Source organism: Hemiscyllium ocellatum, unplaced genomic scaffold (assembly GCF_020745735.1).
Source record: "Hemiscyllium ocellatum isolate sHemOce1 unplaced genomic scaffold, sHemOce1.pat.X.cur. scaffold_2477_pat_ctg1, whole genome shotgun sequence".
Lineage (NCBI taxonomy): Eukaryota > Metazoa > Chordata > Chondrichthyes > Orectolobiformes > Hemiscylliidae > Hemiscyllium > Hemiscyllium ocellatum.
In genome coordinates, this window is record NW_026868104.1 from 6696 (window position 1) to 28134 (window position 21439).

At 42.9% G+C, this 21439-nt stretch overlaps 1 long non-coding RNA gene across 2 annotated transcripts in view; it reads left to right on the plus strand.

Moving 5' to 3' along the window:
• Window positions 1-1074: 1074 nt before the first annotated feature.
• The window catches only part of LOC132811994 (uncharacterized), a 40574-nt gene continuing 20209 nt past the window's right edge, over window positions 1075-21439 (plus strand). Inside the window, exons 1-3 of one of the 2 annotated variants that reach the window (XR_009643439.1) lie at window positions 1075-1125; window positions 1726-1832; window positions 8259-8364. This is a non-coding gene — a long non-coding RNA (uncharacterized LOC132811994). Of the gene's footprint in view, window positions 1126-1319; window positions 1498-1725; window positions 1833-8258; window positions 8365-21439 lie in introns of those variants that run through there. The other variant, XR_009643438.1, reaches the window with a different exon arrangement.

Sequence of the window (21439 nt, forward strand, 5' to 3'; positions counted from 1 at the left end):
CCACCAGGGATATATTTCCCTCCCCACCCCTTCCCGCCTTCTGCAAAGACCATTCCCTCCGTGACTACCTGGTCAGGTCCACGCCCCCTACAACCCACCCTCCCATCCTGGCACTTTCCCCTGCCACCGCAAGAACAGTAAAACCTGTGCCCACACCTCCTCCCTCACCTCTAACCAAGGCCCTAAAGGAGCCTTCCACATCCATCAAAGTTTTACCTAAACATCCACTAATTTCATTTATTGTATCCGCTGCTCCCGATGTGGTCTCCTCTACACTGGGGAGACTGGGGGCGCCTCCTAGCAGAGCGCTTCAGGGAACATCTCCGGGACACCCCAACAAATCCATCACACTGCCCCGTAGCCCAACATTTCAACTCCCCCTCCCACTCTGCCGAGGAATTGGAGGTCCTGGGCCTCCTTCACCGCCGCTCCCTTACCACCAGACGCCTGGAGGAAGAACGCCTCATCTTCCGCCTCAGAACACTCAACCCCAGGGCATCAATGTGGACTTCAACAGTTTCCTCATTTCCCCTTCCCCCACCTCACCCTAGTTCAAACTTCCAGCTCAGCACTGTCCCCATGACTTGTCCGGCCTTGCCCTACCTGCCTGTCTTCTTTCCCACCTATCCACTCCACCCTCTCCTCCCTGACCTGTCACCTCCATCCTCTCCCCCACTCACCCATTGGACTCTATGCTACTTTCTCCCCACCCTCCTCTCGCTTATCTCTCCACGCTTCAGGCTCACTGCCTTTATTCCTGATGAAGGGCTTTTTCTCTGCCCTTTGGATGCTGCATGAACTGCTGTGCTCCTCCAGCACCACTGACCCAGAATCTGGGTTCCAGCATCTGCAGTCATTGTTGTTACCTCCCATCACATGACCCAACATCTCAGCACAAGCAGGACACACTGCGCATGCTCCAGCCAACAGTGATCCCGGGTGATTGATGTCAGCACCGGACCAATGAAAGGACGGTGGGCGGAGCTGGAGGACCTTGCGGGAGGTTAGTCCTCCAACCAATCACAGTGAATGAAGGGCGGAGCTAACGTAAACCATGTGATCACCCTCGCGCCCGACAGAGTCTCTGTCATGAAAGCTCGGGAAGTTATGGAGCGAAAGGAGACGGTAAGGAAAGAAATAAACAGGGAAATGGGACAAAAACTGTGTTGCTATGAGCGGAGAGGTTTTACAAACAAATTGTGCATGTCGGAAAACACAAATTTGAACGTCCCAGTCCCGTGTTTGCAGTAAATGGGGAATTGCCTCAGCGGCTGCAGGGCTGAGTGAGCGCCGCCATCTTTATTCGGGACAAGGATTCACTGGACACGTGCGGAGCCGCCATCTTTGTAGGGGGCAAGGTGCAGCCAGGCGCATGTGCAGCCTCTCTCTGGTACAGAGTCATTGTGATGACAGCAGCCAATCCTGCTCTGATTCACCTCTGGGCTCCCTCAGGACCACTTTGTCAATGTCCAGCTTCCTCAGTCTCCAACCATGGGGGTATGTTTGGTTTGTAAATGAGTTTTTCACGGTGGCCCAGCCCCTGACCATGTGCTGCTCTATTATCAGATTACTTTTATCTTGAATATTTTTGACAGTCAAGAATTCTTTTTTCCAATAAGCAAGTGTATTTTCCTTCCATTTCTGACTATCAAATTCTGCACCATTTTCATTCCCTGTAATCCGTTTGCACTCCCTGAAACATCAACTGTGTTTCTCCTTCCACAGATCCCAGTGATTAATGCCAAAGCCCTGTTGCCTGGGGAGAGGGTGATGTTTGACTTTCTTGTACAGCTGCAGTTTGTGTGGTGAAGGTGCTCCCACAATGTGGTTGGGTAAGAGACATTACAGATTATTCATTACAGCAACAGTGATGATTTGAAGATAATGTCCAAATCAAGAACAGTTTGTAGTTTTATTATCTTGCTTTCACAAAAATATTATTGAGGACTTTGGATATGAGGCCAGAGATGGAGATATTTGGTCAGGTGACCAAAAGCATTGCCAAAAAGTAGGTTTTGAGGGATGTCTTAAAAGTGGAAAACAGACCTGTGAGGTTTTGTCTGCAAATTCCAGAACATGTTGCTTTAGCAACTGTAGAATCTGCCACACATTTGAAGTAATGAATTAACAAATCATTGGGAGTCTCAAAGAAAATGGGTTGTCGAGGTCTCAAAGGATGTGTGGTGAAGGGAGCTAGGGATGATCACAGCCAGGAATTATATGAAGAATAAGTTTTCTAAATTGTTGTTGTTTATGAATAGGAGCCTTTTGATGGATCAACATATTTTGGGAGAAGTGAGCACATGGGTGACAGTTTTCAATTTTTCTTGAGATAACAGAGAGGTTGAATTTGGGAGGCTGGCCAGGAGTGTGTTTGGATAATTAGGTCTGGAGATAACACACGATGGATGAGAGTTTCAGTATATGAGCTGAGATAAAGGTGGAATCAGCTAGATATAGTGGTGTTGGAGTGGGACTGGGCTGTCACCCTCACCTCACCTCTGGGATTCAGCTGGTTGTCAGGTTGTGAATCAGGCGGTAATACAATTGGGAGCTGAGTGTCCCTGGTGGAGCCTAAAATGAGTGTAACTCAGCTGGCTGTTGCTGAGCAGCTGCTGCTTGGTCGTCCTGCTAATGACTACTTCCATCATTTTACTGCTGATCGAGTTGAACTGATGGAGGGAAATTGCCTGGATTGGATTTGCCCTGTGTTTTTATTTCAACATCCCTGGGCAATGTTCCACATTGTCAGTAGATTCCAGTGCTGGAGCAGTACGTGGCTTGGTGGGTGGCAAGTTCTGGAGCACAAGCTATCAGTATTATTGCCAGAATGTTAGCAGGACACAAAGCCTTTACACGACTTAACCATTTTGTTGATATTATTCAAACTAAATCGAACTGGCTTAAAGCTCACATCTGTGATGTTAGGAACTGATGGAGAATGCTGTCATCTTATCTTTTGCATGGATGTTTGAAACCCCTCCATCAGTAAGGGTGGGGATATCTGTAGTGCTTCCTGCAACTAGTTGTTTAATTGTCCATTACCATTCACAACTGGGTGTGGCAGAACTGCAGAGCCCTGACCCACTGCATTGGTTGTGGGATCACTTAGCTCTGTTGCTTGCTCCTGATGCTGTTTGATTATGCAGATAGTCCTGCTTGGTAGCTTCACCAGGTTGGCACTTCATTTTTAGGTATGCCTGGTGCTGCTCATGGCATGCCCTCCTTTCCTGTCCATTGTGATGGGTAAGTGCAGGATGTACAAACCCATGAGATTACAGATTGTGCTGGAGTACAGTTCTGCTGCTGTTGTTATCCCACAGTGCCTCAGAGAGATCCAGTTTGAGTTCCTACATCTGTCCCATTTAACACGGTGATTGTAGCACTCAACACAAGGGAGGTTTTTCTCAACTTTATGGCGAGGCTTTGTCTCCAAAAGGACTGTGGGATGGTCGCTCTTACCGACACTGTCATGGAGAGATGCATTTGCAGCTGGTAGATTCATAACGATAAGATGTAGTACCTTGTTCCCTCACCACCTGCTGCAAACCCCATTTGAACAGTTATGTCCTTGAGGACTGAGACAGCTCAGTCTGAGCTACTCTCTCAGCTACTGAGTTAGACTCACCTTCCCAGAAGTCCTTCGCTCCTACCTCGCACCTCTAATATTCCATGTCTTTTTTTTTCACTGGAGAAGGATGTGGAAGCTAGAGAGTTTGGAGAAATGAATAGTGATAACTTGAAAAGTGTCTGTTACAGAGGAGGAGTTTCAGGATGTCTTAAATTGCATCAAGGTGGATAAAGCCTTAGGGCCTGATCAGGTGTATTCCAGAAATTTGTGGGAAGCTCGGGAAGTGATTGCTGGGCCCCTCCCTGACATATTGGTTTTATCGTCCGTGACAGGTGAGGTGCTGGAAGACGGGTGCCATTCTTTTTTTTTAAATAAAGGTGGTAACAAAAGGCCAAGGAACACGAGAACAGTGAGCCTGAAGTCAGTGGCAGGCAAGTTGTTGGAAGGGATTCTGAGGGACAGGATTTACATGTATTTGGAAAGACAAGGAATGATTAGAGAGTCAGCATGGCTTTGTGCGTGGGAAATTGTCGCTCTAACCTGATTGAGTTTTTTTTTGAAGAAGTGCTCGGAAGATTGATGAAGACCGACTGTAGACATTGTCTATATGGGCATTGAACAAGGTTCCACAGAGCAGACTGGTTAGCAAGGTTAGATAACATGGAATGCAGGGAGAACTATCTATTTGGATACAAAACAGGCTTGAAGGTAGGAGACAGTGGGTGGTGATGAAGGGTTGCTTTGTGGACTGGAAGTCTCTGAAAAGCAGTGTGCTGCAGGAATGGATATTGGGTCCTTAAATAAATGACTTGGATGTGAATATATGAGGTAGGTTTACAGAAAATACAAAATTGTAGGTGTAGTGGACAGTGAAGAAGGTTAGTTTAAAATACAACAGGATCTTGATCAGATGGGCCATTCGAGTGAGGAATGGCAGATGGAGTTCAATTTAGACAAATGTGAGCTGCTGCATTTTGGTAAGGCAAATCAGGACAGGACTTAATGTATTTAATGGTAAGTTCCTGGGGAGTGTTGCTGAAAAAAGAGGTACATTGTTCCTTGAATGTAGAGTCGCAGGTCGGCAGGTAGTGAAGGTGGTGTTTGGTTTGCTTATATTTATTGGTCAATGCATTGAATACAGCGGCTGGGACGTTATATTGTGGCTGGATAGGACATTTGACAATGAGAACCTTTTTCCACGTATGGAGTCAGCTATTACAAGGGGGCATAGCTTTAAATTAAGGGGAGGGAGGTATAGGATAGATGTTAGGGATAGATTCTTTACTCAGCGAGTCGTGAGTTCATGGAATGCCCTGCCAGTAGCAGTGGTGAACTCTCCCTTTTTATGGGCATTTAAACGGGCATTGGATAGGCAAATGGAGGGTAGTGGGCTCGTGTAGGTTAGGTGGGCTTGGGTCTGCGCAACATCGAGGGCCAAAGGGCCTGTACTGCGCTGTATTTTTCTGTTCTTTGTTCTATGATAAAGCCATTTCAGGAATTCCGTTTTCAGTTCGAAGTTTCCTGTTCTGAGAAGGATGTTGTGAAACTTGAAATGGTTCAGACAAGATTTACAAAGATTTGCTACAGTTGGAGGATTTGGGCTACACGGAGAGGCTAAATAGGCTGGGGTTAAATTCCCTTGAGAATCAAAGACTGAGAGGTGACGTTTGGGAGATTTATAAAATCACGAGGGGTGTGGATATGGTAAACAGCTGGGGGCTTTTTTTCCCCAGGTTAGATGAGTCCAAAACAAGACCACGTAGGTTTAAGTTGAGAGGGCAAAGATTTAAAAGGGATCAAAGGGGCAACGTTTTCAAGCTGAGTGTGGTGTGTGAATGGAATGAGCTGCCAGATGAAGTAGTGGAGACTGATACAATTACAACATTTAAAAGGCATCCGATTGGGTACGTGATTAGGAAGGGTTTTGAGGAATTCAGACCAATATCCGGCAAGTGGGACTCCATTAGTTTAGGATTCCTAGTTGGCATGGGCGAATTGGTCCATTGTTTCTGAGCTGTACATCTCAGCACAGATAATTCTTGGACCTGAGAATGTTAAGCAGTGATTTCGACCAGGTGCAGATTTGTTTCTAGGATATTTTAATTTACAGAGAGAGGGGAATTGTTAACAATGTCACAATATTAGTAACTACTTTATGTTAAATGGAAAATAATGTGAATATGTGACCTACATTTTACTGAGTACATTGAGCATCTGGAACAGTCTGAACAGCGGGTGGACACAGATTCAGCAGGTGTTCTCAAACAGATTTGCAATTTTACTTTTTACGGAAAGATTGGGAGTCTGTGGGTAAATGCGAGGGGAGTTGGGACGGATTTGCAGCATCTGCAGAGGGAGAGCGTACAGCCTCAATGGGCTGAATAGCCCCCCAGCCCCTGTGCTCTGTGATACTGCCCTATTCACTGTGAAGTATGAAGCTCATCCCAAGGCAGAAAGAGCGAGGAGCCCACCACTCACCACACAATGGGGGATGGCTTGATTGATGGCAGCTCCAGACCAATGGGAGGAGAGTCTGTGTGGTCCTGCAGCCAATGGGAGTGAATGAGGGGTGTGGCCAGCAAGACGACACCTGTCCATGAGCTGTGCAGGTGCAGTGTCACTGGGTGGGGGTGGGAGAGACAGCAGAGACTGGGACAGAGGCTGTTGGACCTGAATTACAAACTCCCGGTAAATTAAAACCAAAAGAACTGCCGATGCTGTAAATCAGAAACAACAACCAGGAGGGTCTGGAGAAGCTCAGCAGATCAGGCAGCATCTGTGACGAGAGATCAGAGTTAACGTTTCAGATCCGGTGTCCCATCCTCACAGCTGATGTTACTGTGAGAACAAATGTTGGTTTATATGTAGAAGGTAGGGTTTAGGGGAGGATGTAAGGAGTAAAGGGTAGGTAGGGATAGAGCGAGAAGAACGGTTGGATAAAGGAGTGGAAATCGATCTGGCTGGGGGAGGGTGACTAGCTGTTAATGGAGACTATTAATGGCTAACCATAGGTAGTGTGTAATGACAGGCTGTGAGAACAAGGCCTAGTGTGTGGGATAGGGGGCTAGGACATGGGATTGTTAAGCTATGGTTAGACACTAACTGTCTCCATTGTAAGCTGTTCCCCACATACATCACTCCACGATTGGAGCTATAGATGGGCGGCACAGTGGTTAGCACTGTTACATCACAGCGCCAGAGACCCGCATTCAATTCCCACTTCAGGCAACTGTCTGTGTGGAGTTTGCGCATTCTCCCCGTGTCTGTGTGGGTTTCATCTGGGTGCTCCGGTTTCCTCCCACAGTCCAAAAGTGTGCAGCTGAGGTGATTTGGCCATGCTAAATTGCCCGTAGTGTTAGATGTAGGGGATTGGGTCTGGGTGGGTTGCTCATTAGAGGGTTGGTGTGGGCTTGTTGAGCCAAAGGGCCTGTTTCCACACTGTAAGTAATCTAATCTTAAAAAAAAAACTCTTGAATATCTTTCCTAACCCCCCTGTCCTCCTTTAATATGTATCTTAAATTTGTTCTCTTTAATCAATGTTTCCAGCATTCGTGAAACACTTTAGGAGAATTGTCAGTGTGAAAGGCTCCATACAATGCAGGTAGTTGTTGTTAATGTCTGACATCAGGAGAAACAGGAATGAACCCTCACTCTTATACCTCTTATAAGAAGATGGGGATGGGACTGGAAGACCAGGCAGTGCCTGTCGGTCCTCCAACCAATCGGAGTGAATGAGGGGCGTGGCTATAAGCAACCACGTGATCAGCTTCACTGGCAGCACAGTGTGTGTTGTGACCAAGGCATTGGGAATGTGTGAAGGTGCAGGGCAGGGGGAAGGAAAGACATATTGACCAGGAAGAGAAGGAAATTTTAATGGAACGGGCTGAGACGTTTTACAGAACTTAGTGCACATCGGAAAACACCAATCTGAAAATCCCAGGACCGTGTTTGTGGCAAACGGGAAAATGCTTCAAATGGTGAATGGTGCGAGTGAGCGCGGCCACCTTTATTGGTGGCAGTGATTCATGGGACATGAGTGTGGCAGCCAACTTTGTGAGGGGCAAGCTGCAGGGGGACACATGCGCAGCTTTGCCTGGCAGGGAGAGATAGGGCAGGATTTACAGAGTGTCAGAGTCAGGGTGTTTTCAATGTCAGAGTGTGATGCTGGAAAAGCACAGCCGGTCAAGCAGCAGCCAATCGGTGGGAAGGAAGATGGACAAGAAGGTGGTGCCGAGTTGGAAGGCTGGATCTGGGATAAGGTGGGGGGAGTGGAAATGAGGAAACTGGTGAAATCCACATTGATCCCATGTGGTTGGAGGATCCGAACACAGAAGATGAGGCGTTCTTTCTCCAGGCATCAGGTGCCTGGGATTTGGCGGTGGAGGTGGCCCAGGCCCTGCATGTCCTTGGTGGAGCGGGAAGGGGAGTTAAAGTGTTGGGAAACAGGGTGTTTGGGTTGTTCAGTGTTTTACTGTTACTTTCACAGACCTTTTGTGAGTTAATTTTCCTCTGCTGCCCAACCCCTGACAACGGGCTGCTCTCTAAACGGACTGAATTTTCCACAATCACTTTGCCAGTGAATCATTCCTTTTTACAACAAAAGAGGGCATTTTCCTTCCATTTCTGACCATCAAATTCTGCAACATTTTCATTCCCTGAAATATCAACTGTGTTTCTCCTTCCACAGATCCCAGTGATTAATGCCAAAGCCCCATTGCCTGGGGAGAGGGTGATGTTTGACTTCCTGTACAGCTGCAGTTTGTGTGGTGAAGGTGCTCCCACAATGTGGTTGGGTAAGAGATGTTACAGATTATTCACTCAGCGACAGAGAAAAGTTGAAAATGTATGTGCAAATCAACAACAGTTTGTATTTTTATCATTTTTATAATTGCACGAAATACTATTGATGATTTCTGACATTAGGCAACAGATGGGTATATTAGGTCGGTGATCAAATGAATTGCCAAATAAGCAGGTTTTCGGGGATACCTTAAAGGAGAAAAACAGATATGAAAGGATTAGGATAGGAATTCCAGACCGTGTTGCCTTGACAACAGTAGAAACAGCCAATCCGGTGAAGCAATGAATAAACACATCGTTGGGAGTCTGACAGAAAATGAGTTGTTGAGGTGTCACAGGTTGTGTGGTGCAGGGAGACAGGGATGTTCACAGCCAGGAATTACATCGAGTGAGAATTTTAAGTTGCTTGTAAACGGGAGCCTTTTGTTGGATCAACAACTTATAGAACAAGCGAGCACTTGTGCAATAGAGTTTTAGATATTCTTGATATTATATGTAAGTTGAATGTGGGAGGCTGGCCAGGAGTGTGTTTGGATAATGGAGTCTGGAGATAACACAGGGATGGAGCAAGTATTTCAGTAAATGAGCTGAGACTAGGGTGGGGTTGGGTGATCTCACGAATGGAGAAATAGAATGTAGAGTCAGGCTCCTCCTCCTCCTCATCATCATCACTCCCCCTCACCGATTCACAGATATTGTTCCTTGTTCTGTCTGTCTTTTCTGGTTATGTCCTGCTCACACATTCTGCTACAAACTAATATTTTACTTCAAGGTTGTTGGAAAATCCTTCTCCATCTCCACTCTCCCTTTCCTTTCTGAAGTCCTTGTATTCGGTGTCCCTCAAGGATCTATCCTTGTTCCCTCCAGTTTCTCACCTACATACTGCCAGGAAGTGACATCGTCCAAAAGCACTGTTAGGTTTCACATGTACACTGACAATGTCCAGCTCTACCTCCCCATCATCCCTCTCCATTGCTCCACTGTTATTCTGTTATCAAACTGCTAACCATGCTCCCACTACTCGATTAGCTGCAATTTCCTCCAATGAAACATTGCAATGGTTCAACCCATAGCCTTCAGTTGATGTTACAAATTCCTTTCTCTCACTGGGAACTGAGGCAGAGCTACACTCTTCACAATATTGCTCTCCTATTCTGACGCCAAGGTGACCTTCTGATCAGACATCTACACAATCACCAGCACCAGGAATTCCAATCTGTAAAATGTTGCTTGTCTCCCCCTCGCCCCAGCTCCATTGCTACTGAAACCCCTTACCCGTGTTGGTGTTGCATTAAAGTTGACAAAACTAAAACAGAACCCTTGATTCTGCGACTGACCCAGAGTCTGGTTCTAGGTTCCCTCATGCTGGGACACATCCTGTCAGTCTTTACCTTGTCAAACCCCTGAGAAGCCGATATGTTTGAAAGAGTTCACTTCTCATTCTTCCCAAATCGAATGAGTAGAGTCCCGACTTCTTCAGCCTTTTCTTAAAAGAGAATCCCTTCAAACCAAGGATCATCCCAGTCAATCTTCTCTGAATGCCTCCGATGAAGTGATGTATTCCCTTAAATAAAGGTAGCAAAACTTCTCATTACTCCAGATGTGGTCTCACTCGCACTGTATAAAGTTGCTCTCAGGTATATACTTCAAACACTTATACTGCAAATCCCTTGAAATCAGGAGCAATATTCCATTCCCCTTCCTGATGACCTGGTGTAACTTTGTGCTAGCTTGCTTTGTTTCCCGCACATTTACCTCTTGGTCCCTTTGTGGTGCAGCTTTCTACAGTTTCCCCCAATTAAATAGTCCTCTGTTCTTCTATTATCTCCTCCAAAATGAACAACTTCACATTTTCCCAAGTGATACTCCATTTGCCAACTTGTTGCCCACTTCTCCAATGAATCCCTCTCTGTAAACTGTTTATAATCCTTTTGGAACTTTACTGTTATGCCTTTCCTAGGAGATTTTCCCCATCATTCTTCTAAACTTTTCCTGGGAACACTGGGCAGTGGGAAGCATGCAGAGTTCCTGTCTTTTAAGGGATACTCTATGGAATGACTGGGAGGAGCTTACTGCCTATTTGGTCAGAATGGTGACAACTTGCCCATCAAGCTGCATGAGCCTTTCACCCCCCCGCCCCTATTGCTGAGGCACAGCGGCAGCACAGCAGGAAAGAAGCAGCAGCAAATCCTGCTCGCCACATCTCACTAACACTTGGAAAATTCTCTCCCATGTGTCAAAGATCTGCCCTGTTTAGTCACATGAAGTCCCAAGATGGAAACTAATAGAAACCCAAGTAGATTTCCCCCTGAATGACAGCTGACCCCCACAAGTGGTAATGTGTACAGTCATCCTGGGCCAGGAGGAGGGGATGATGAGAGTTTCTAACCTGATCTGACAGTGACGGTTTTATAAACTTGTAATACCGGTGGGCATTCAGATGGTATCCTCAGTATTTGTAACACCAAACTCTGACAGAATTACTCAATTCATCAGGACCTGGATATTTGCATTTAGTTGTGAGTATTGTGTTCCAGCTCATTCCTATTTGATGCATAAAAGTTCTCCTTTGAATCAAACTATCCTGTCAATAGATCTCCCTCCAAGTCTTTCATATGTGTCTTGTCAACAGTTTATGATGAGCTGATGAGTGTAAGGTTGATTATTCTAATGTATAATTTCTGTAAACCCCTCTGTCACAGGGCACCCACAATTTCCTCTGCTACAAGGAGAACAACCTCAGTTTCCCCAAACCCCTGATTCCCCAATGTCTGTTTGCTCTCTATAAGGTACACATCAGGATTGTGTTGGAACATTCTCCACTTGCCTGCATCAGTGCAGCCCCCAACAATATTAAAGAAAGTGAACATCCTCCAGGACAAAGCACTGTGCCTGAGTGGTGTCCCATCCCCCACCTTCAGCATTCCCTCTCCCCATCCCGGGGTACAGTGGCATCACTGTGTAAAAGGGAAAGGCAGCATTGTCCTCCCAGACCTTAGGGCTGCTCTCTCATTAGGGAGAGATGGCTGGTGGTGTGTTTAACCTGAAGGTTACCACAGCCCAGGCAAGGGGAGAGGTTAGAAAGGAGAGTCCATCTATTGTAGATGGATATTCTTGACCTGTACCATTAACACCCATGTCCCTGCAACTAAAATCCCCATTCCTTGTACCATCCTGGTAAATCTCCTGTACCCCCTCTCAGGGACCCTGCCATCCTTCCCAATGTATGGGCGATCTCTGGTTTACACAGACCCAGCTGCTCTGTGTTCCTGTGGGTGATGTCATAGAGCAACAGTTGCACTAAACCTCACTGTCTGTAAGGGTGGGAGACACAGAAATCCCGAAAACATTTGAGATGTTTTTAGTGTGCACTTGCGATGCCATGATAGATGAGACTTTTCCACAAGTACTGGAAAGTAGATCAGGAAAGTTCGGTGGTAGTTTTCTTTCTCACAGATGGATCACCAGAGCCTTTTTCTGTTCTGTATACAGCTGAGATGTTTATTATAGGAATATGACAGGCTCCATTGGACATCAGGTCAGAAAAGGTGATACTAGAGTAGATGGCACATGGTTGGTCGATGTTTTTGGGAGGTAAGTGAGACGGAGTGTTTTAAGATGAAATTCAGAAGCTCAGCTCAGTGGTTTACAATGACATTGATTAGATACTCATTAAGAGCGATCAGCTGGCAATTATAAGCTGTTTGCAGGATTATTGAATTGATAAAGGAGACAGACGTGCAGAGATTTTTTTGGAAGGCATTGCTTTTTCATTCAAATATCTCGGATGTTCAAGAGGTCTATGTAGCTGTTCATTGGTTCTCTTGTCCAGACGCTAATTTATAATTCATATCGCTTTTATTGTGCCCGGAGTTTTGAGATTTGTATCGGATTAAGAAGAAAACGTGAAGCTATTAAAATGAGAACTTGAGTGAATAGAAAGCACAGTAAATTTATATTACCGAGGAAACAGAGAGTATTTGCTCCAAATAAGCAGACAAATATTTTTCATATCGAAAGTGTGGTGATGGAAAAGAGAGCCGACCAGGCAGCATCCATGGAGCCGGGGATTCACGATAGAACATAGAACATAGAACAATACAGCACAGAACAGGCCCTTCAGCCCACGATGTTGTGCTAAACATTTCTCCTAGATTAAGCACCCATCCATGTACCTATCCAATTGCCGCTTAAAGGTCACCAATGATTCTGACTCTGCCACTCCCACAGGCAGCGCATTCCATGCCCCCACCACTCTCTGGGTGAAGAACCTACCCCTGACATACCCCCCTATACCTTCCCCCCTTCACCTTAAATTTATGTCCCCTTGTAACACTCTGTTGTACCTGGGGAAAAAGTCTCTGACTGTCTACTCTATCTATTCCTCTGATCATCTTATAAACCTCTATCAAGTCACCCCTCATCCTTCGCCGTTCCAACGAGAAAAGGCCGAGAACTCTCAACCTATCCTCGTACGACCTATTCTCCATTCCAGGCAACATCCTGGTAAATCTTCTCTGCACCCTCTCCAAAGCTTCCACATCTTTCCTAAAGTGAGGCGACCAGAACTGCACACAGTACTCCAAATGTGGCCTAACCAAAGTCCTGTACAGCTGCAACATCACTTCACGACTCTTGAATTCAATCCCTCTGCTAATGAACGCTAATACACCATAGGCCTTCTTACAAGCTCTATCCACCTGAGTGGCAACTTTCAAAGATCTATGTAGATAGACCCCAGGATCCCTCTGTTCCTCCACCTGACTAAGAACCCGACTGTTAACTCTGTATTCCGCATTCTTATTTGTTCTTCCAAAATGGACAACCTTACACTTGACAGGGTTGAACTCCATCTGCCACTCCTCAGCCCAGCTCTGCATCATATCTGTTGCAGCTGACAACAGCCCTCCTCACTATCCACAGCTCCACCAATCTTCGTATCATCTGCAAATTTACTGACTCACCTTTTGACTACCTCTTCCAAGTCATTAATAAAAATTACAAACAGCAGAGGACCCAGGACTGATCTGGGAACTCCACTTGTAACTGGGCTCCAAGCTGAATATTTACCATCTACTACCACTCTCTGACTTCAACCAGTTAGCCAGTTTTCTATCCAACTGGCCAAATTTCCCTCTATCCCATGCCTCCTGACTTTCTACATAAGCCTACCATGGGGAACCTTATCAAATGCCTTACTAAAATCCATGTACACTACATCCACTGCTCTACCCTCATCCACATGCTTGGTCACCTCCTCAAAGAATTCAATAAGACGATGAAGGCTTATGCCTGAAACGTGGTTTCTGCTGCTCCTCAGATGCTGCCTGACATACTGTGCTATTCCAGCACCACATGCTTGTCTCTGATCTCCAGCATCTGCTTTCCCTCACTTTCTCCAAGTATTTGTAATGGACATGAACAGAAAATGTTAGCCTCGGCAGTTGAACAAAACTAAATTTACACTTTCTTTTTGCAATATTTGGACTGAAAACCTGTTTGTGACCATGCAACACATCAGGACATATGAAGATCTCTTCCATTAAAATCCTTGGCCATTCATAATAAAGAATAACCACTGCTCTGAACAACCAGTATCGTGTGTAATTACTGAACTGAAATACCAGAGGACAGCTATTGCATTTATTGGAGGGAATAATAACAGACCCTTACTGTGGCAGTGGGGATTGATCTCAGGAACAATCAGATAATTACTCTGATTATTCCCCTGAACAGTAATTAGCTGGTCATGGGGACCTTTGTGTGACCTCATGTTTAGTGTTTTGTGTGAGCATTGATTTCAAAAAACATTGAGATATTTTACAAGATTTAGGAACACATTGGTAATCAAGTATTAAACATATTAACTGACGTCAAATTTTGACAAAATGTTAGAATTGCTTAGAGAAACACAACTAAACGATTGTAGAATTCCTGTTAGCACAGTGTGGTAACAGGCCATTTGGTCGAAAAGAAAATGACCCTCCAAAGAGTAACCCAGCCAAACACATTTCCCGATCATATTCCTCTACATTTCCTGCTGACTAATTACACACATCCCTGAACACAATGTGCAATTTAGCATGGCCAGATCACCGAACCTACACATCTTTGGATAGTGGGAGGAAACCACAGCAAAGTCATGTCGACATGGGGATAACATGAAAATTCCACACAGGCAGTCACCCGAGAATGGAATCAAACTGAGGTCTCTGGTGCTGTGAGGCAGCAATGCTAACCACTGAGCCACCGTGCAACCATATGCTATAAGTAAAGTCAGTGATACATATGCAAAGACATATTTCAAATGAACACACTCCGATATTGTCAAAGGATGTCAAATTTACATTCAATATGAATAGATGAATGGAAAATAATAAAAAACGAAAATTCACGAATGAACATTAATTAGAAATTTAATTTGATCAAAGGCCATAACAACATTTGGACGAATTGCATTTTTTCAATAACAAACGTAGGTAATTAGCTGACTAATGAATAATTGGAAGTGGCATATATTTATTTTACAAATGAAGAAAGCGACTTGTTTTACACGTTTGAAATACTGCAGAATGACAATGTATGGGTTCGAAATGTTTGAATCAAGCTCTTTTGAACAAAAAAACCTGATCACTTACGATCACTTAGCCCTTTCACCTTTAAGACCACAACATTCTCAAATATTTTCCACGGATTTAGAACCAGCAGAACTAGTTAATTTCTTTTGTTGAGAACTGGAAGAGAATAAACAGCAGATACTGTGAATTAGTGATTCCATGCGAGCATTCGACTGAAGACAACATTCCTTCTTTCCAAAAATATATAACTTACAAAAATCCAAAATGTATTGTTATTTTTGAATGAAACAATAAAGAGATGTTAATTCTTTATCATTCGACTTTGTTGCATGAAAAATCCTTAAGTCTTATTGTGCTCCAAACATGATAAATCTTAGCATTGAAGTGAAATATAATTAAATGAATTCAACTATGTTTCCACAGGTAAAATAAAAATTAATATTAACAATGATTGTGACATTGTACCCTGCAAAATCTTTACAGTAGTTCATGTACTGTGCCGTAATTCCACATTTGCACAATGTACTGGATTGAATGAGTATTAAAAATTATTAGATAACAACAACAATTAAATCGTCAAAGTCTATCAATGTATTAAGTAATAACAAGAAACCTTATTTTGCTATGGGACTGAGCGATGTCTGGAAATGAACTGGAATTAATTCAGTGAAAAGTAATTACAGTTCCCTGTATTTTAAGGCTGAGATTAAGGCTGATCATTCTAATGAGCAAACATCAGATATTTGCAATGATGTTGGATGGGAAGTCATTGGTTCTGTTGTGGGATAGGTGACCTGCAAAATAAATGCATTTTCACACTGGAGTATTAGTACTAAGCAACAATGGATTAAATTTAAATGTGAATCTTACTATATTTGTTCAAAAGGCTTTCTTAAAAATTGTGCCATTATTGTAATGACAATGTCTTGCTAATTAGTGTTGGACATGAAGAATTAAAATGATTCAATATTTCAAAAGCACTTTGCTGTGATGTTGATTGAATATTTATTAAGATCACTAAACTGAGGAATAGTACCTAGTTTTATGGATTGAAGATAAAAAAATGAGGCCATGCAGTGATTATTGAACAAGATTCTTCTTTTTAACACAAAAATATACATTATACAAGAATCGTGAATTTCCATCCACTGAACTCCTTGTAGAGATGTGTTACATTGATTTATATGATTAATATTATGATGACTGTTTAAACATTTGTGTCAGAATTAGGAAGAGAATTAGTAGATCATGAAAGTGAACAGGAAATTGAACAAACAATGTAGTCAACAGCATGTGGTATATAAAGCAATTTTAATAATTTTGTCATTATTGTACAATGATGAATAACGTCGGAATAGAAACGGCAAAAAACAATCGACGTGATCAAAGCTGTTCTTTTCTTACAATGAAATGAAAGCAATAATCATTTTGTAGCACACATGATTTGAAAAAGCAGTTCTTTAATATGAAACATACCTTTTTGCAAAAATGTAGGAATTTCACAAATTTGAAATGAAGCGTTTGTTGAATTGCAACAAAAATGGCTATAATTTGAATTGTCTGTTGCACACAACAAAAAGCTTTAAAATTGTTAGAATGACAAAACGTTTGTTCCCAATGTTCTTGTATTCCAGTCAATGTCCAGGATAAAGTAGAATTATTCGTTTTAAAAAATATAAATCATCGTTGACGACTGGATTGAAATATAAGATATCAATTGCACTTACTGCAGGGATTGGTAGACAAATGCTTACTGTTGTTATTAGTCTCAGGAACAATAAGGTATTTACTCAGTAATCAGGTGGTGATAAGGAACTTTGTGTTGCTTTATGTGCAGTGTTTTGTGTTAACATTGATTTCAATAAAATTAAGGTATTTACATGAATTAGGAACAGACTGATATTTGGGTGTGAAGGATCTTATTTAAGATTAGACATTTTTAAATATTTACTAGAATTGCTGAGCAAAACACACTTAAGACATCATGCAATAAATGAGGTAATTGAGAAATATGTAAAGTCAATTTTCAAACGAACACACCCTGATATTTTCACAGCATTTCAATCTTACATTCAACATAAATAGGTGAGTGGAAAACTAAACATTTCACACAATTCACAAACAGATCAATAACTAAAAAATGATAAATAATAGCAAGTGGCATTTGTTTATTTTACTGAAAAAGAACAATATTATTTTCTAATATTTGTAGCACTGGAGCATCAAGTTCTATGTGTTGTCTGAACTAAGCTCTTCAGAACAAAACAAAATCAATGAATATAATTACTTCGTATATTTCATCTTTATGACTGCAATATTCTCAAATATTTTCCAAGGAATATTGATTGAGTGGAATTAGATACATTCTGTTATTAGTGACCTGAAAAAAGTAAATAACAAATACTGTGATTATTGGAATGAACAACAGATGGAAGCATATCGAATATTGATTTGGAAGGCAATTCAATTGATTTTTAGATATTTTCGATACAGAATTCTGTACAAGGTGGGAATTGAAACTGTGCCTACTGGTGTGGTAGCAGAGACAGTAACAGAGCTGCACAAGACTCCTTCATAACTTTCCCAACCATAATGGGCAAGGTGACAATCACACGCTTGTTACAAATTCTAAGCTAAAATCTTGTGTAATTACTGTAATTGATAATTGTTTCTAAAATCCTGATAGATAAGTTGACTTAATATTTTGAATGCACTTTGCTCTGATATCGATTGTATATTCATTAATACTAATAAACTCAAAATTAACATTAAAAGGTGGGTTTAATAATTAAGAAACACTCACCAACAATTGATTTTTTTTGTAGAGTCATGTTCATTTAATTAATGCCATTTTTACCGTGACAAATGTTTCGACATTTATGTCAGAATTAGGAAGACAATAATCAGAGCTGAAAATGTGTTGCCAGTTAAAGCACAGCAGGTCAGACTAATTAGGCCAAGAAAGTGAGTATTATTGGGAAGGAAAGGTCGTGTTAATGACATTTGGTCCCAGGAGTCATTTCGTACCAAATGACTGATAATTGTGGGATTATTTTTCATTGACAACTAATGTTGGAAGAAAAAGAAACTATCTCAACATTTCAAAAGCAGTTTCTTTTTCTGCTTATGAAATTAAATAAATATTGTTTTGGAGGTCATAGGATTTGAAAAATAGAAACAGCCATTTAATGTGAGATTTGAGCTGAAGAATCGTTCTTTTCACCCCAGTGTAGTGTTTCCAATAAATTAAAATTTAGTGTTAGTTGAACTAAAGAACAAATGGATGTACCTACATTGTTTTCTTGCACACATAAAAAGTAAAACAATTTTAACATGGAAATTATTTTGCTCTGAAAGTAATAATTTCACACAAAGTAAGTGTTTATATTGAATTGAAGTGTCAGCATAACTGCAGGAGTGGTTTCCACTGAATGAAGACTCAGAAGGCAGGCAGAACTCTGGGAAGTGGGAGATGTTTACCTATGCTGCAACAAGTTAACATAGAACATAGAACATTACAGTGCAGTACAGGCCCTCCGGCCCTCGATGTTGTGCCGAACTGTCATACTAATCTGAAGCCCATCCAACCTACACTATTCCATGTACCTCCATATGCTTGTCCAATGACAACTTAAATGTACTTAAAGTTGGCGAATCTACTACAGTTCCAGGCAAAGCATTCCATAGGAGTAAGTGAGGACTGCAGATACTGGAGATCAGAGCTGCAAATATGTTGCTGGAAAAGCGCAGCAGGTCAGGCAGCATCCAAGGAACAGGAGTATTGATGTTTTGGGCATAAGCCCTTCTTCAGGAATGAGGAAAGTGTGTCCAGCAGGCTAAGATAAAAGGTAAGGAGGAGGGACTTGGGGGAGGGGCATTGAAATTGCGATAGGTGGAAGGACGTCAAGTTGAGGGTATAAGGCTGGAATGGGGTGGGGGAGGAGAGGTCAGGAAAAGATTGCAGATTAGGAAGGCGGTGCTGAGTTCGAGGGATTTGACTGAGACAAGGTGGGGGAGGTGAAATGAGGAAACTGGAGAAATCTGAGTTTATCCCTTGTGGTTGGAGGGTTTCTGGGCGGGAGATGAGGCGTTCCTCCTCCAACTGTCGTGTTGCTATGGTCTGGCGATGGAGGAGTCAAAGGACCTGCATTCCCTTGGTGGAGTGGGAGGGGGATTTGAAGTGTTGAGTCACGGGGTGGTTGGGTTGGTTGGTCCGGGTGTCCTCTGAAACATTCCGCAAGTAAGCGGCCTGTCTCCCCATTATAGAGGAGGCCACATCGGGTGCAGCGGATGCAATAAATGATGTGTCTGGAGGTGGAGGTGAATTTGTGGCAGATATGGAATGATCACTCGGGGCCTTGGAGGGAAGTAAAGGAGGAGGTTTGTGCGCATGTTTTGCATTTCTTGCGGTTTCAGGGGAAGGTGCCAGGAGTGGAGGTTGGGTGGTGGGGGGTGTGGACCTGACGAGGGAGTCACGGAGGGAGTGGTCTTTTCGGAACACTGATAGGGGAGGGGTGGGAAATATATCCCTATGGTGGGTCCATTTGGAGGTGGCAAAAAAGCATTCCATACCCTAACTACGCTCTGAGTAAAGAAACTACCTCTGACATCTGTTCTATATCTATCACCCCTCAATTTAAAGTTATGCCCCCTTGTGCTCCCCATCTTGGAAAATGCTCTCCCTGTCCACCCTATCTAACCCTCTGATTATTGTATATGTCTCTATTGTCACCTCTCAACCTTCTTCTCTCCAACGAAAACTGCCTCAAGTCCCTCAGCCTTTCCTTGTAGGACCTTCCCTCCATACCATCCTAGTAAATCTCCTCTGCACCCTTTCCAAAGCTTCCACATCCTTCATATAATGCGGTGACCAGAACTGTACACAATACTCCAAGTGCAGCTGCACCAGAGCTTTGTACAGCTGCAGCATAACCTCATGGTTCCATAACTCGATCCCTCTATTAATAAAAGCTAAAACACTGTATGCCTTCTTAACAACCCTGTCAACCTAGGTGGCAAATTTCAAGGATCTGTGTACCTGGACACTGAGATCTCTCTGCTCATTTACACTCCCAAGAATCTTAGCATTAGCCCAGTACTTTGCATTACAGTTATTCCAACCGAAGTGAATCACCTCACACTTGTCCACATTAAATTCCATTTGCCACCTCTCAGCCCAGCTCTGCATCTTTTCTATGTCTCTCTGTAACGTACAACATCCTTCCTCATTATCCACAACTCCACTGGCTTCAGTGTCGTCTGCAAATTTACTAACCCACCCTTCTACGCCCTCAGCCAGGTCGTTTATAAAAATGACGAACAGCAGTGGACCCAACACCGACCCTTGCAGTACATCACTGGTAACTGGGCTCCAGGATGAACATTTCCCATCAACCACCACCCTCTGTCTTCTTTCAGCACGCCAATTACTGTTCCAAACTGCTGTATCTCCCACAATCCCATTCCTCTGCAGTTTGTACAATAGCCTACTGTGGGGGACCTTTTTTAATGCCTTTCAGGGATCATCCCCCAAGGCCAATCTCAGAATGTAGGTCCATGACACACTGTAACGTGTACAGTAAAAGCAGCAATTGTACACACTTGCTGTATTACAATGGCCACATGCAATGTGGTTACAATCCTTCACTCCTTATACAGACATCCGATCCTGTAGAACACCTAATCTCAGATGGACATTGTTATGGATAGCCCCAGCTTCCTATTGTTTCATGATGTTTAAAAGCTCCTAAAATCTTCCGGCATTGGTATCTCTCAATGTATCTTATTTCTTCAGTTTACAAAGTTAATTATTACACTCCTTCCAGCCTCAAACTCTGCCTTGTCCACAATTCTCAAGAATCTGCAATTAGAAGTATTTTTAATGTTCTGAGCAACTTTAAAATAGTAACTGTTTCTGACAAATGAACCCTATCTGTTGCCCTGATAGCTGCTGTGAAAGTTAACTGGGCTGTATGCTGCAGCTGGTGTTTATTCATTCACTGGGACAATTATTCTTTCATTAATGAAGGTCAGGGTTGGTCGTTTTTCTGTATCTGGCATGTTCTTATTACTGTCTGGAATATTACTGTCTGGACTGGCATACTGATGGACTTGGAGTAGGATTTTACAAAATATTATTTTCTTTCATCAAGATTGGAACAGACTGTTAGTTTATCTCTCCTCCACCATCTTGTGTTTTAATTCTAGGGCAGGTTGCGTCTTTTTGTTTGTCAGACATTTTGTATGAGCCAACATAGGCCATTCTATTCCAGATGGGGCAGGGCATCCCTACAACAGCAAATCAACCAGGATTTCAGTATTAAAATACAAATCTGCATTCGCTACCATTAGGGAACAATACCGTGCAATATGCCTACGTCACTGAGACTTAATTCCACACTTAAAGCCAAATATACTGGATTTCATCAATGATTAAATATTAGATATAAGGAAAAAATTGTCTTAAAACAGGTCACTGCAAACTTAAAAT